The following is a 14,578-nucleotide window of genomic DNA, read 5'->3' as shown; positions in this document are numbered from 1 at the left end:
CCTAGTTTCCAATATGAGTACACACATCAGTTGTCTTGTACACACATTTTTCAACTCACTTTTTGCACATTAGCGAGATCATAGTCCCTAAACTGTTTTTTTGGCCATACTCACATGGTGACTTGAGAGAAATTATATTAGCTAAAAAAGACTACGATTGCCTTCAAGCACTACATGTGCCTTGGGGAGACTAGGGTTCCAACAAAGACTTGTACACAAACACAAAGGATACAAAACCAACGGTGAAAAACCTACCCTCTTGAGTGTGCTAAGCAGTTCAAAGCATGAATCCATTCTTCATCCTTGTCCGATGACCCTCTTCTTGCTCCAACACCATGGATGAGATCAGTGCTCATGCACATAATATCATCAAAACATGCTACAACCTTTTTGGCCTCAAATACCCAAAGGTTCCTAGACTTCCATACTTGGTTTAGGTAGCAAACTCTAGTAATTTGGGTGCACACCAAAATGGTATGGCTTTGGAAGTCACGCCCTCCCAAGATTAGGTCATCAGTAAAGAAGATGATCTTCCAAGTCCTCCGTACCCATTTGCAAACCTTCGTGGCAAGCTGGCCATGAGGTAGGACACTTGAAGAATGAAGGTGCCGTGGGAAGCGTGTGCGAGTGAAAGTGCGAGAGCAGAGAGAGAGACCTGTTATTGGGTGGAGCGCACACTAACATTATCCTGTTGAAGCTCCTTATTCTGTTGTATTAAAGAATAAGTGTATACATGGGTTAAGTTAGTAGATGGGTTAGTAGTAAGTGGGATGTTCAGCCAGTTGGCCTGAATCCCAACAAACTCCCACTTGAAGGCCAACGCAGCCCAAATGACCTGGTATGTACAACCGTGAAGCAATATAGTGGCTTCAACCTATACTCATCAACTCACTGCAATGTGTAAACCGCTCCAAAGCTAAGCCTTTCGTCAAAGAATCTGCTGGGTTGTCGTCAGTGTGTACCTTGACCAAATCAATGAGCTTTTTGGCCAAGAAATCTCTCACGAGATGATACCTGACTTCAATGTGTTTTGATTTGGAGTGAAACACGGGATTCCTTGCCAATGCAAGAGCACTATGACTATCACAATATATTATTGGAGTCTCATCAATGCCAAGATTTCTGACCAAGTGAGATAACCATATAGCCTCTTTACTTGCATCCGACAATGCAACGTACTCTGCTTTTGTTGTGGAAGATGAAACCTGCTATCCAGTAAATATGAAACCATAGCCAGATGTCAATCTCCTATTGTCGACACAACCCGCATAGTCTGCATCTGCATAACCCACGATGGATGCATCACTGTTTGCGAAGCGTAAACACCTGCCCTCCGTACCTTTGAGGTACCTAAGAATGTGCTTCACTGCTTTCCAATGCTTGTTGCCAGGATTTTCCATATATCGCTCACCACTCCCACTGCAAAAGCAATGTCTGGTCTTGTGACCACCATAGCATACATGAACTGCTGCCCACTGCCGAAGAATATGGTACCTTAGCCATTTTTGCTCTCTCAGCATCAGATTTGGGTGCATCTTCCTTGTTGAGTTTCAAGAATGCCAGCATTGGGGTACTCAATGCTTTCCCCCCTTGCATATCGAAACACTGCAAAACTTTCTCAATGTATGTTTCTTGAGATAACTCAAGAATACGACGTTTGCAATCTCTTTTGATTCGCATGCCAAGAAAGTGTCTAGCACCCCCCAAATCTTTCATTGCAAAATTGTTGCTTAGTGTTTTCTTCAAGTTGCTTCCTCCTGAACAAACCCTTCAGGTTGCTGCATGTAAACATCCTCATCAAGATCCCCGTGAAGAAATATTGTCTTCACATCCATTTGGACAAGTTCCATGTCCTCAATCGCTACAAGACCAAGTACAGTTCTAACGGTTGTCACCTTGACCACAGGCGAGAAGATTACATCAAAATCGACTCCCTTTTGTTGTTTGAACCTTTTGGCAACAAGTCTAGCCTTGTACTTTGGATTTGGATCACCTGAGGTAAATTTCTTCTTGTAAACCCATTTGCAAGGTAAAGCTTTTGCATCATTTGGCAGTTCTACCAAGTCCCAAGTGTCATTAGCCAGAATTGAGTTATACTCAAATTTCATAACGTGCTCCCACTTCACCACATCATCCGTCATCATGGCTTCTTGGTAGCAGCTTGGCTCAAAACCCGCAGGTGGACGAGAGACTCTAGTAGACCGTCTCACTTCTTGACCATTGCTATCCGCTCCCTCTGGAGCATTGCTAGTGGAAGGTACATCACTAGCCCATTGAGTTGATTTCACTATCTTTGAGACAATATCCTCAAAAGTGACTCTCCGAACCTCTATTTCCTTGATAGGTTGTTTATGCATCTTTGACTCATTGAAGATCACATCTGAACTACGGATGACTCAACGAGATTCCGGGTGCCAGAGACGATATCCCATCTCTCCATCTGCACCATATCCAATGAAAATACATTTGTGTGACTTTGGCTCTAACTTCTGTCGAAGTTGTTTATGCACGTAAGCATAAGCTTCACAACCAAAAACACGTAGATGGTCATAGTGGGACTTATGTTTAGACCATAACTCTTTTGGAATCTAATTCAACGGCGTACTATGGGAATGATTTATAATGTGCACTGCGATCAAGACGGCTTCTGCCCAAAAGCCTTGTGTGAGATTTTCCCTAGAAAGCATGGCTGTGACTCTTCCTAAATCCTACGATTCATGCACTCAACAACTCCATTCTGAGATGGTGTGTATGGTGCAGTAAACTGCCTTTTAATACCCCTTTTAGCACAAAAATTGTCAAACTCCTTGGAGACATACTCTCCACCGTTGTCAGTCCGCAACCTCTTGAGTTTCTTGCCAGACTGATTCTCAACGAGTGCTAAGAATTTTTGGAACACAGGAAGAACTTAATCCTTATGTTTTAAAGGATATGTGTTGAGCCAGCAGAGGAAGTGTTGAGCCAGCAGAGGATCACACCCACATTTTTGCTCACACCCATCATTTTGTAACCATTGATTGTAATAAATGTCTTTCCGACATTAATTTTGATTTGAGCCATTCATTAAGTAACGGGACTCAATTGAGTTTCCAGCTTGTAATCCCGAAGTAATTTCACCTGTTGATGTAAATAATTAGAGATGTTCTCACCTCCAAGGCTGAGGTATATAAGCCAAAGTTTTGTAACCTAAGGAGGATTCAATTAATCAAAGTGAATTTTTGAGCGCCGTGACTGTGTCAGAGAGAGAGAGAGAGAGAGAGAGAGAGAGAGAGAGAGAGAGAGAGAGAGAGAGTCTTATCTTCTTGCTACGCGAGCTACGGGGCCGCCATTGGAGAAGCGACACCGCCATTGTGTTAGCAACGGTGAGAGCTACGCACAGATACCAAGAGTGCGCGCTATCGGCTTCTACGTGTGGTAAGTTCCTACGAGCTTCGGTGTGAGTTTTCTTCCAACTCGTGTGTCGGAATAGAGCGTGCAGCATATCTATAGAACCACAACGAGTAGAGCTACACATTAGTACCATCGGGGTCAAGTTTCGGTCACCTGTATTTTTCGGCCTGTCTTCATACGCGTTTATCGCACGGAGTGGTTATAGGTTGATTTTGCAGTTCAAGTCTTTAGGGTGTTGTTCTTACCTAGTGTATAGACTTCCCCTTGAGTTTGAGATCGATTCAATGATTCTAGATCCTGTTTCGTATAGCATTCGTTCGTAGTACGGATTTCAGTCACTTGCGTATTTTAGAACTTAGATTTGATTTCCTTAGTAGTGATTGTCATTAGAAGGTCGAGTAGGTGATTTGACACCCACCTAGTTGTTTCCATGCGCCTGCGGGTCAAGCTCCGTCCTCGTCTGACAAATTCTGTTGTTGGTTGAGTTCTCGCTATTTAGCTTCCGCTAGCGGCGTAACCGCCTTAACATTTGGCGCCGCTGCCGGGGACGAGAGCCCTAAGTAGGTGACCTTAGACTAATCCTACGAGGTGAGTCGTATAAACTACTTTGTATACTTTAGTTAGAAAAGATCTAGGAGTGGTGGACTCCGAAGATCTCGAGAGATACTAAGAAGTGGGGTATTCCTGGGTCTTCCGTGTTGCCAGTATTTTTAGTTTAGCTTAGATTTGTTTGTTGTTTTGTTGGTGTTGAATAGTTGTTGATAGAAGAAGAATTTGCTAGTCCGTGAGTGACAGTGGATATCTTTAAAGTCACAATTACCAAACCCATTTTATGATTAGGAATAGCTTAGGTAGGACTTCATTTGATCCTGATCTAGAGCTAGTAATCATTGGAGTATTTGCTTGATATGGTTGATTGCATGTTAGATCACTAAACCGTCGAGTTAGTAGTGAAACTTGCAATAAACAAAAGTCAGAGAAATTTTCTGTGTATCTGGGAGTTGCTGAGCACTTGAGAAAGCTTTAGGAAGGATTCTGTGCCAAAAAACTGGAAATCTGCAACTTTAGACATCATACGCGTATGATGTCTAAATGACCAAACAGAGACCAAAACAGAAATTTTGACTTTACCAGAGTGTTCAAAAGGGGGGTTATACCCTAATTTCAACTTAAAACAAGAGCATTAACACTCAAAGAAACCCGAAAAGACAAGTCGGAGTCCAAGAAACGCAAAGAATAGAAAATTTTGGATTCAGATCTTGTTTTTACATTCAAACCTGACAAAAACACTTGAAACTCAATTATAAACATTGGAGAAGGCTTAAAACAAAAAATAGTCAAAATCTGGGACAAAAGACATCATACGCGTATAATGTCTTTTGGCACATCCACTGCTTATTTTTGATATCTGACCTGACAAGATTGTTACAGGCACTGTAGGAAGCATAAATATCAAGTTTGGACCCAAATTGATGAAAAAGACATCATACGCGTATGATGTCTTTGACCTAATTTTGGACATATTTTGATACTTTGCTAACACAGATCCATTGTAATAGCTGCCTAGAGGTTATATTTCAAGTTTCATCCCATTTGGATAACAATTGACCCAAAAACAAGTCAAAAGCAGAAAATTGCCAAGAAAAGCCTGAACTAGCCATAACTTGCTCAAACAGAGTTCAAACTGAATTTTGTGAGTGAACAGAGCATAAAGGGGCCACTGAGAGTGAGCATAACCAAAATAGTCAAAATCTGTGAAAAAAGACATCATACGCGTATAATGTCTTTTTCAGCATAAGTGCGACAAAATTCTCACTTGATGAAACAGAAGTTGTCCAACTGACAAGATTAAACAATTGACCAAGTATCAGTCAGTTTGGATCAATTCTGACCACAAAAACTTGGGGAAAACAAATTGCCGAGACGGAAAAGTTACAGTCCTTTAGGGGAATTGATGAATTTGAGATCGGGCAGGAATCTCTGGAATAATCAACCAAAACAAGGGGAACCAGCAAGTGTCATATCAACCGAGGGAAGTGTAAACCAAAGTTGGGTGCAACCATTAGAGCCGATCTTTGAAGGAAGTGTTTCTGATACTTCTTCGGAGAGGTCTTACGAGATTTTCACCGAAAACTTGGAACACTTGAACCTGAACAACAGAGAAAATATGGCAGCAGGATCATCAAACCCTTCCGCCACCATGAAGCTATTGTTCATAAAATACCAGTACGACAATGAGCAAGGTGCCAAGATCTACAAAGATGGAATGGACCGCTATTGTGTAAAGATAGAAGATAGACCTAGTGAGTTCAAGGACTTAGTGCCTGTGAGCTATAGCGGAGATAGATATCTAGATGACGAGGGTACCATGTACTTGGTAGTCCTAAACCCTAACATTGTGGACAAGTGGGGATTGATGGGCACCAAAGCCAAAATAGATGAAGAACTCGAGGAGAAAGCACCAATAATGAACTTCCCTAATGCGAGGTTAAGAAGAGAGAATGAAACTACAAGGATCAACACTGATAACATCTATGTGGGGCTATACAAATATAATAATGGGGAGAAAGATCTCTATTATAGATGTGAAGAACCCTACACCGGAGAGTTGACAGACAAAAAAAGACTCTATGTCTTTACCTACACAGAGGGATAGGAAGTGAAAATTGCCGCTTACGATAAGTATGGCAGGCAATACTCAACAATGGGCAAGAAAGAATTAGAAGGATATACATACTTTGGGGGACCACTACATCAGTATTATGTTACTTCTAGCTCACATAGACCAGCACCAACAACTGGAGTGCAAAACTCAATGACAACAGGAGGACAAAGAACTCAGGTTGCTGACTCTTTCAGTCAACCTTGGGACTCGAAGCTCGGACCAATGGGATCATTACATTCCAGAGAGTCAATGGAGACGAATCGAGGTAGTGCAGTTCCAATCCCCACCTATACCACTCCAGGTCCAAGGTTTGAAGCGGAACCATCACATTTACCTCCCAGTAGTAGATTCAGGGCAGAGGAACTGACAAGGGTAACCCATGAAGTCCATGATGCTAGAGAAAGCTTTAGCCGAGACACAGGAGCAATGAGATTGGTAGCAGATCATAGACGTATGAGACCATCTCAAGTAGCCAAGTGTATGCCAAAGAAGTATGGTGGTTCAGGAGATCCGTATGCACATGTGTCACTCTTTAAGCAAGTCTTAAGAGCTGAGCAGATAACAGATTTCCATACACAATACGAGGGATTTGGTCTTACTCTAGAAGGTACTGCATTGACATGGTTTCAACCAATGAACATAGGGGGATTCCATGACATTGACCATTTGCTAAGAGAGTTTGCTGAGGAATTCTCAAAACGAGGGATTAAGCACAATACGGTCTCACAAATATATGCTTTTAAACAGAGAGAACACGAAAAAGTGAAGGAAGCTTCACTTCGCTTCAAACAATACATTGAGAGATGTCCAGTACGTGAACGACCACAAGATGACAGACTATCTGTTCTCTTTATTGAGGGACTGAGGAACGACACTCTCAAGAAGGACTTTCACTTGAAAGCTTGTACAAGTTTCGAGCAAGTAATGAGAGAGGCATTGTACTTAGTGGATAACTGTACGGTTTATGGAGAAGTGTCAGCGGATACAGATTTTGCATCCAGTAGCTCCTCCTCCGTAGCGAGCGAGACTACCACTAAAAAGAATGTTCAAACAACAACCATGCCAAATGTAGAGCAAATGATAGAAGATGCTCTAAAAAGGATGGCACCATACCAAAAACCATTGCCAAAAACACTGAAATGGTGTGCTATTGAACAAAAATGGACAAATCATCCAACAGAGGAGTGTTATTACAACAAAGGGTATGTAAGGGAGCGCCAGTATGCACCTCCTGCTCAATTAGCACCACCTCAGATACATCCAGTACCTCGATACCCAACGGGAAATGTACCAGGACCTATGGGGATAGAAAGACCGCAACCGGTATTGGGACAACAACCACCTTTACCAGGAGCAAGACCAGTGGGCATTAGATATGCACCAACCTTAGAGAATCAGGAAGAACAAGCCTTAGTGCCTGTTCAAGCCTATTATGAAGAATCTGGTGCACACATGTCTCCAACTGTGTATTACCCACCAGAAGAACCCAAACAACCATAACCATGGGGCATGATTGGGAATGTTGGAACACCAACAGTTACAAGTGCTTCTGATGAAGAGAGATACAATTTGGACGCAAGAACATTGATGTTCATAGCTCATGGAGGGTTAACAGGACAAAGACAATTCTATCTACAAAGGACGAATCAAATGGGACCAAGACCAGCACTAGGACCCTGTTACAAGTGTGGAGGTGACCATCTGATGAATGTTTGTCCACATACGGAAATCATTAGAATTAACGCTTATTGCACTGAGTGTGGGGTTACTCACTTCATTGAGGATTGTTCAAAGAATCCAAACAAACTGCAAAAGACGACATTGAATATGCTAGAAACTATTCCTACCAGCAGTGGGTCCGAAAATGAAACTTTGATACCAACGCAAGTTGTTACTAGAGCTCAAGCTAAGAAAACCACTAGAGAACCTGAGAATGGAAAGTTAGCGACTGAAGTGGTTAGTCAAGGACCGCGGAGTCAGAGAAACACATGGAAAGCTAGAAAAGCACGCATGAAGTTGAGAAAAGAACGTGAAGACGGTATTCTAGCTGAGGAACTAAAGCGAACTAAAGATAGATTAGAAAAACTTGAGAGTCAAAATGGGAAACGAGAGATGAGCCCAGAAAGAACGAAACAAAAGAGTATCAAAGAAACAACGAGCTTAAGCTCAGGGGGATCAGTGCTAGTCGACAAAGTACACGAACCACTGGACGCACTGATGAGAGCTTACGAAGCTAGGTTAAAGAACAACCAAACACAAGAACATAGGTGGATGACATACCCAAACGCGGAATTGGAAAAGCAGAGACTTGAAATGTGCCAGAGAATGATCGAGACTGCACAAGCCTTATTAGAACCACCAAAAGAAACAATGAATTGTGGAAAGGAAAACCCAATTCAGCAAGAGACTATCGTTTCAGGGTAGCTGAAAAGACTCCCAGTGCACAAAAGCCTGAAAATACACAAAAGGATGACCGCATAGTATTGAACACAACCGATCAGGAGATAGAGAGTTTTCATCCAGTCATACAGAGGATTTACGGAAAAGATGAGGATTACAATGAATTTTGGAAACGAGTGAGAGAGGCAAACTTTGCAAACGAGCTAAGTTGCCAAGCTAATCAGACAAATTGGGAAAAGGACATCAGGAATCCTCCCATAGTGGAATTTGAGGCAAGATCTCAAGTGGACTTGGATCTGCAATCTTACTGGGGAGATGGGGGCTCTGTTAGAACAATGGAGAGCAAACCTCATTCACTGAAAACCTTACCTTCATACTTAGGAGAGTATGAAGCAAAATCCGAGATTAGAGCACTTCCCTCACGAAGAATTTCATCAGAAAAAGTCATGGACTCGCAAGGATTGATAGAGATCTTGTCAACACCAGTGACATGCACTATCACTCTAGCTGAGCTTTTGAGGCTAAGACCACATATGTGGACAACTGTAGGAAAATGCTTGGAGAAATTCGGGATAACAGACCCAACATCGAGACTGAAAGAGGGTATACAAGATCTGAGTAAACCACAAAAGAACGCTAAGCTTGTACCCTTAAACAAGGTCGGAGAGTATTGCGAAGGTGAAGAGGGGAATACAACCTTACCAGTTGAATTCCAAGGAGTAAACACGATGCCTATACTAGACAGCAGAGCTGGGGTAGCCATTGCTACAAAAGAAATCTGGAAAAAATGGGGGAAACCAGCAATAAGGAAGACTAGGTTGAAACTCCAATTAGCAGATGGACACATGGAGAAACCTATGGGGTTATTAGAGAAAGTTGTAGTGACTTCTTGCGGCATTGAATACGAACATACTTTTGCTATTGTCGATTTTGCCAAGGAGAATAACTATGATATCATATTGGGAAGACCATTCATGAGACAGTTGAAAATGGTCCAAGATTGGGGCTACGATCACATATACTTGAGAAATATGGAAACCACTACACGTGTGAACCTGAAAGACCATAGCTACAAAGATGTGAACCGAACACCGGTAGAGGAGTTTGATTCAGCTACTTTGGCGGGATCCGAATTTCCAGCTTGGTTAGGTAAACCCAAGGAGTTATGGATGTGTGGAGCTTCGAAATGTGGAAGTCTAAAACGAGAAGAATGTGTTTTAGAAAGGGCTATCGAAGACGAAACTTATGTAGGAGAACCCTTTCCAGAGGACACGTTTGAACCATTAGAATGGACACACATTCTAGCAACCCTAGATGTTTGTGCAATTCCGGATGGTCCCACAACAAAATTTTGCGACAAGGACGGGTACGACGTGGTTCCGTATTTCATGTTGAGAACTGTGCTCGAAAAAGAAACTGAAAAGAACGATACACTGGAAAAGGAAGATGAAGAAGAGGTGTTTCACGACATTCCCAATCATCCAGAGTGGGGAAATGAAGCAGACAACGAGTCAACGGACAATTCAAGCGGAAACGAAGAAACTATAACGGATGTCCGATTTTATGATTTTCCGAACCAAACTAAACAACGCCAGAAACACTATAGAGCAAAGAAAAAAACAAAAGGGGTTAGAACCAATCCGATGACTAGAATAAGAGGAAAAAATCAATTCCTAATGCTAGTAAAGGCTGAAGATTGTGTTAAGGATAAGATTTCTGGAAGAATGAGAGGCAGTGATCAAAAGAGCTTACGAAAAGACAAAAGAGGCTCAAGAAATCAAGTTCAAAAGAATGGAACGAAAACTGAAACAGAAAAATCAGAAAAGAACAAGCGCAACAGAGAATACACGGAGTCCAAGTTAGAACGTAGAAACAAGTACAGAGAGCTCAAGAAAACTCTGAAGGAAGTTTGGACGACAGAAATTGAGAGTGGAGAGGACGAAAACGTCAAAATCAAGGAAAACATGGATGTTCCCTCTCACTATAGGAAATTCACAATAGAGGATAGGAAGGTGATATTAACCCCACCTATTAGAAAGAGGAAGAAGAACGAATCTTATGACGGACCGGAGGATGCAAAAAAAGTTGATTTAGCAGCTCCAGGTGAGACGCCTAGACCGGTGTACATAGCCACATATTTGTCTCCAAGCGAGGAAGAGAGACTTTTGAGTCTTCTCAGAGAGTACAAGGATGTGTTTGCATGGTCTTATAAGGACTTAAAGGGAGTTGACCCATCGATATGCCAACACTCAATCCCACTGAAACAAGACGCAAAGCCTAGCAGACAGAGACCATACACATATAATGATACTTTTGCTAAGCGAATCAAGGAAGAGATAGATAAGCTAATGGAAGCCGAATTCATATACGAGATTGAACACACTGATTGGGTATCTCCGATTGTGGTAGTACCTAAGAAGAACGGAAAACTCCGAGTGTGTGTCAACTTAAAGAAAGTGAATGCTGCAACAATCAGGGACAATTATCCCCTGCCGATAACTGATCATGTTCTAGAGCGTGTATCAGGGAAAACAACATACTCCTTTCTTGATGGTTTTTCAGGATATAACCAGCTAGCCATAGCACTGGAAGATCAACATAAAACAGCTTTTGCAACGGAGTGGGGAATTTATGCTTATCGGGTTATGCCTTTTGGTCTAACCAATGCTCCCGCAACCTTCCAGAGGCTGATGACGCATGCTTTCAAAGAATACTTAAGGTTGTTTCTCGAAATATACATGGATGACTTATGTGTACATTCTCTACTGAGAGATGAGCATCTAGAACACCTAAGAAAAGTATTTGAGAAATGTAGGACATATCGCATTTGTCTCAATCCTGAGAAATGTGTGTTTATGGTCCGACAGGGCAGAATTCTGGGACATATTGTCTCACAAAACGGAATATCCACGGATTTTGAGAAGATAAAAGTTATAGTGGATATGCCTAGACCAACCAATGCGAAACAAGTACAGAGCTTTATGGGACATTGTGGATATTATAGACGATTCATTCACATGTACGCTATAATAGGCCAACCACTTTACAGGCTAATAGTGAACTTTGAATGGACAGAGGAGTGTGAGGAATCGTTCAAGAAATTGAAAGAGGCACTCATTACTGCTCCAGTCTTGAAATCACCAGATTGGGAGAAGATATTCCATGTGCATATAGATGCTTCGGCATATGCAATAGGATGTATTCTGGCTCATCCAGAAGAAGGAAACATGGATTTTCCTATCTGTTACGCCAGTCGACAGCTCAACCATGCAGAGAAGAATTACACCACAACAGAGCGAGAAGGATTAGGAATGATCTATGCTGTGAAGAAATTTCGGCATTATCTTCTAGCCAACAAGTTTGTGTTTTTTACGGATCACCAAGCCTTGCTCTACCTAGTGAATAAACCATGCAATACTGGGAGAATAGTGAGATGGTTCATTATCTTACTGGAATTCGACTTCACGGTAGTAGTAAAGCCACGGAAACTCCTAGGTATTTCAAGGCGAGGAAATCAACACACAGAACAAAGCAGGTTTGGGTCGCAAAGAGTTTGTGGCAAGCACAAGCAAAGCGGAAGCAGATTTGGATTGTGAAAAAAGACAACAAGGTAACGAAGAATGCATCTACTGATTCTACTACCAAATTGCCAAAACCAACCCAAAACCCGACCACCAATCCATCAATCAAACAAAGAGCAGCTTTATTGGAAAGAATGTTGTATCGTCGCTCTACAATTACATTGGGAATTTATGACCAAAACAACTACAAGGCTTCGCCCACAGACACTTCATAGTCGTCCGGGAGGACTCAGACTAGGAGGGGGGGAGGTATACAGGAGCTACAAAGCAGCTACAAGCGGGAAAAACAAAGAAAAACAAAAATTATATTACAAGGGCAGTGTCTTACATGATTTTGTAATTTTTTATGTTTGATTGCGGTTATTGATAATATTTATGCCCTTATATACCTTGTTTTGCAACAAGAAGAGATCAAATGATGAATTTGGGTCTCTAGAATAAGAGTGTTTTTGGAGCTAAAAAGTGGAAAAAAGTGGTAATCCACGTCCAGAAATCACAAAGAAGTGTATATTCATATACACAGGGTTACCAGCTATTTATCGTGTATGTTTGGAATTTTTTGGCTTCAATTTGCTATTTTCCTTTATTTTTTATGATTTTCTTAATAAAAGTAAAAGAAAAATAAAAAAGCAGGTGGAATGAGATCGAAAAAAAGAAAAGAATAGACGGTGATGGTCCTAATGACAAGGGCAACCCATGGTAAAAATTGGGTACAATTCTGAAAAAGTTGCGGAAAGCCCGAAATGACAATATTTTGGCAAAGTAGACAGATTTCTCAGAAACAGGTCAAAAGGAGTCCAAATTGAGAAATTTCAAATCCTAAAGTGCATTTCACGACGAGATAGGAGCACATGTCAAATTTGGTAACAAGTGATCCGGGAAGCCCGAAGTTAAGTATTTTTCACTTCACTATCAAGCTCATTTCCACTATTACCTTCTTGGAGAGAGCAAAGAGCACACAGGAGCATCCGACCTTCTACCGCCTTCTACGACTGCTACGAGAGCTCAGAGGACACCAGACATGAGAGGTAGACTCGTTGCCATAAGCTTTTGATGCTTATCGTTAACTTTTGTCGCGAAAACTCACCAAAACCAAGAAACAAGAGCAGACGGGGAATGGGGAAGAACGCTAGGTAGGGGCACAACCGCCTAACCAAACCTTGCAAGAACTTAGAGGTGGGTTACCCTAGTATAGGAGATGAGTTTCTAACACTCAAAGCTCGAGAAAGAACGACTGAAAAAACCCTAGGTCAACAGAGCCTGCAAGAGGCAAACAGAAAAAAGTTGTCGGAACGACACAAAACTTCTCAGGAAGCTTAACAACATCGAGGGCAATGCAACCATGGAGTATCTCCGGGTTTGGATCACCAAAAGTAGGTCGGAAAAACCGATTCGGCTGCGGACACACAAAGCGTCATTTTGGCATAACGGCTAAAATTGACGACCAAATGACATGAAACTTCACAAGCAGCTTCAAATATACATGGATGACTTATGTTTGCAAGCAAAACCCAAAAGAAAGCTGATTCACTTACCGATGGTGAAAAAGACGCTTTCGGGCAACCAAATGGAGAAAGATGGAGAACGGGGAGCCAAAGTCAAGTTCAACCAAATAGGTGGCTTCACAACATATCCAATGAGCTGGAAATGCAACTCTCGAGAAGAAAAGTTGAAGAAATTCAACTCCAAGGCAAAAAGACGACTTCGGAGACTGAAATGCCTATAAGGGGGCTTTTTAGCTAAACTGATGACTTTTTAAGTTGAAAACTAGTTAGTAGGGCTTAGGGCACTAGCACAAAGCATTCTTGGCACAAAAAAACCAACATTTCAAGAAAAGACATCATACGCGTATGATGTCTCACAGCATGATTTTCACATCCATTTCAACATTTGAGTGCATAGCCTCATTCCACATGTTAATCACATCCTATGAACCAAGTATCATGAGAATTGGAGTTAGAAAACCCAAGGAAAACCAAAAAGACGCAAAGTAGGCCATAAAATTGATTTTTGGTCCTAATTTTGTCAAAATAACTCCAAACTCATTGAAACTTTGTAGGATTGTTGATTAACACATCTACAAGCTATCTGGAACCAAAAAGCACCATTTTGACACAAAAGACATCGTACGCGTATGATGTCTATTTGCACTTACAGAGCAAAAAATGCTCATTTGTCATCATACATCCACTATATATATCTAATACATGCTACATATGAAGTTTGGAACCATTTGGTCAGGTGGATCACCCCATTAGCCCAATTAAGAGAAAATCCTTCATACAAAGCCTATTTTTGTCCCAAATCCAACATATTCAAGTCCAAACCAAGATTTGAGTATAAACAGTCCTTCACTAGCACATGGAGAGTCCACAGAACCAATCCCATGAAAAATTGATGAAAAAGACATCATACGCGTATGATGTCTCCAGAGCCATTTTTAGTCCAAATTCTATCCAAACTTGATAAATCCACTGAATAAGCCTATCTAAAGCCAAAACCAAGCTTATAGAGAAAATTGGTCCAAAAATGCACTAAAAGA

Source organism: Adiantum capillus-veneris, chromosome 1 (genome assembly GCF_014529385.1).
Source record: "Adiantum capillus-veneris isolate H3 chromosome 1, ASM1452938v2, whole genome shotgun sequence".
NCBI classification, from domain to species: domain Eukaryota; kingdom Viridiplantae; phylum Streptophyta; class Polypodiopsida; order Polypodiales; family Pteridaceae; genus Adiantum; species Adiantum capillus-veneris.
This window is presented reverse-complemented; position numbering follows the sequence as displayed.